We start from the raw sequence: 3396 nt of genomic DNA on the forward strand, positions 1-3396 counted from the left end.
TTTTCTCCATATTGGTCAAGTTCCTGGCAGAGACATGATACTAAAATGTTGACCATGCTGTTGCCGGTTCAAACCTATGTAAGACAGAATGTGATATCATATTGTTGTTATTATTATTACTATTATTATAATTATTATTTTTTCCCATCTTGTATAATTCAAACACTAATGACTTTTTGTTTTCGTTTGTCTTGTGTTTTTTTTCCATTTTGCTTGTTTGTCTTTTGTTATTCTTTTTAGTTGTTGCTCCAAACAAAACCAAAAAAAAAAAAAGAAAGGAAAAAAATTTTTTTCCGTAGACTCATGAAGATTCCTAAGGGTTTACAGCAACATTCTTCATTTTTATCTTATTTTTCCAATCCCATATTATTATTATTATTATTATTATGTTATGTATTTCGTTCCACATACACACACGCATAATTTTATGATAGGTGCTATAAACAAATTCTTTAGAAAAAACTAATTTCACAAATTCTGACCATTACCAGACCCAGATTAAGTTAGTCTTTTCTGCAGCATTTAATTTTAGTTCATGCTGAGTTGAGGGGGAAAAAAAAAGAGCGGGGGAATCCAAACATAGAACTAGCATTAGATTTGAACACTCAAATACATTTTCAAAACTGACAACTAAATATTATTTTCTACTTATTTGTCAACTGCATTTTTTTTTTTTACACTGACCTCCCCCTAAACAATATGTAGATACAATGGCCTCCAGCATATGTAGGTATGTGTGTGTATATGCATATATGTGTCTATACACACAGTTCATGTGTATATAAGCTTAATATTGTACTTAGGTCTAAGGGAGCAAGATGGCAGAATTGTTACCATGCTGAGCAAAATGATTTGTGGCATTTCATCTGACTTTATGTTCTGAGTTCAAATGCTGCCGAGGCCAACTTTGCCCTTCATCCTTTTGGAGTTGATAAAATAAGTACCAGTTGAGCACTGGGGTTGATGTAATTGACTTAATCCCTCTTCTGCAAACTTGCTGGCCTTGTGCCAAAATGGAAACCAATATTGCTCTTGGGTAAATACAAATGTGTCCAAATAGACATTACAAACACATATCTACTCACACACAGTATATATATAAAATACACACATATGAATATACACATTTCCAATACACTGCATACACACAGATATCAATGGTGGTGTCTGAGAGACTTTGTTGGACACAATACATTACAGTATTTAATGACCTCATACCTGCAGGTTCTGAGTTCAAATTCAACTCATGCTGACTAGTTTTTATCTTCTTTCAAGCTGATAAGTAAAAAAAAAATCCCACTTTAGCATTTTTTTTTTAATGAAACAAAGCTGCAGGAAGACTTTGTGGAGGTCATCTGTGGCTTGAACAATGGGCCTCTCTGCTCCTTTCCCAAAGTCCAGTAGTGATGGTAAACCAGGAGAAGTGGGCAGGCTTGGTCAGCTGGAATCCTTAGTTTGGAGCCACATGCTGGTGGCTCTTACATGAAGGTCATCCTGTCCACAATTTATCTATTCAACAAAGAAAGAATTTATACATTTTTGAAGGGATCAGCTCTACCTCCTTAAGTGATAGACCAATCTAGTTATATTCTAAGGGTTAATTATGCAAAAAAATCTTTAGGGATTTTGTTACTTCTATTAACAATTATTTTTATCATGTTTTCTGAATCTGTTAGTTATATTTAAACAAGGCATTGAATGAAGTGAACTTATTTGATATAGCTCATAACTTTCTAAGTTAGATTTAGGACCAGTCTTACAATGCTTGGCTTTTAAAACCACTGGCTGTGACAATCAGTGATGTTGCCATTATGAATGGAACTTACAGCATGCAGTGATTTTTGCTTCCTCTGCAGTTCCAATACTTGCTTTTACCATTCTTTTTCATTGGCACTTGGTTTTACTGACTTTGGGAAAGGAATGCAGGTAAGAATGGCTATTTCTTTACCTCTCATCCCTGAAGTCAGGGGGGTCAGTCAGTCTTTGATAGATATTTCTGAATGATAATTTTATGAAGGGATTTTCCTCTCATTCAAAGTGACAGATCTTTGATCACTTACGTTTGTATTAAAGTTGTGTGGATATATATATATATACATATATATATGTGCATGCATATACATGCTACCGATTGAGGACAGAAACTAAATATGTCTTCTCTGTGGAGTGACCAACAGATCCTCCTTATCCACACATCAACAGCATAGGAACAATCGATTTATGTTCTTATTTAACTCACAGTGAGGCTTTGTAATTTATTTCAGTTCTCATTTACACTGTTTTGTAGATAGATATTGTTTGATGATGAGCTATCAAAAGCACAAATATGCAATTAAGCTATCCACTAATGTGCTAGGCTAATCTATGATTGCTTAATAAGCAGCTGATCTATACCATTGACTAAGGAAAGTGGGTTACTTCTCTGAGGAGTGTACAACATGAAGCAGTCAGTCAGGAAACTCCCCCTTCATTGTTTCTCTTTACATCAATAGTGTAGAAGGAATGTTTACATTCTCATTTAATACACAGTGAGGCTATATAATATACACACACATATTTAATGATGGCCTATCCTGTCCAATTCAAAGTATGAAGGCTCAACAGTTAAATATAATTCCAATACTGAGCTACATAGAGATTTTCATGGCAGATAAATAGAAATAGCTCTCATGTGCCACTCTCTTCAAACAGCATTCCTCAGGTTTTACAATAGAGTAACATCTTCCTTGAAACGTGCTTTATTGAGAGCCATGGGATTCTACAATCCCAATGATTTTTAGGGTACACTGAACACCATCTTGGCATTTCAAAATTTTCACACAATTGCTAGATGGTTGTTGACCTTCATCTATCCCTTTGACCTTGTTTTACCCTGCTTGGTTTCTGACAACCCTTCTCTCCTCGGGTAACCTGGCTGGGACAACAGCTTACACCCTAATGACCCAATACAGTAACAGGTTATCCTGGCTTATTTGTCATCAGTAGTGCTCTCGATTGACATGACACAATATAAACATATACACTCACACATACATATAGCTTGTGTATGTGTATAAGCATATATATATACACGTTGATATACCTACAGTGCAGCAAAACAATAAAACTTGCACACATTGATTATATTGCTGTCCAGATCTATTTCAGACTGAGAGGTCATAATTGGATTAAATAGGCTTAGTCACACACACATACCTTGTGTATCTATCTCTCTCTCTCTCTCTCTCTCTCTCTCTCTCTCTCTATATATATATATATATATATATATATATATATACACACACACACACACACATATTGATAGACTCAGTTTCATTGACCATACTGAGGGGCCCAGTTGTATTAAATACATTTAGACGCACACAAATTAGGACCAGTTGTTTATTCAAAAATTCA

This window comes from Octopus bimaculoides, chromosome 10, assembly GCF_001194135.2.
Source record: "Octopus bimaculoides isolate UCB-OBI-ISO-001 chromosome 10, ASM119413v2, whole genome shotgun sequence".
Lineage (NCBI taxonomy): Eukaryota > Metazoa > Mollusca > Cephalopoda > Octopoda > Octopodidae > Octopus > Octopus bimaculoides.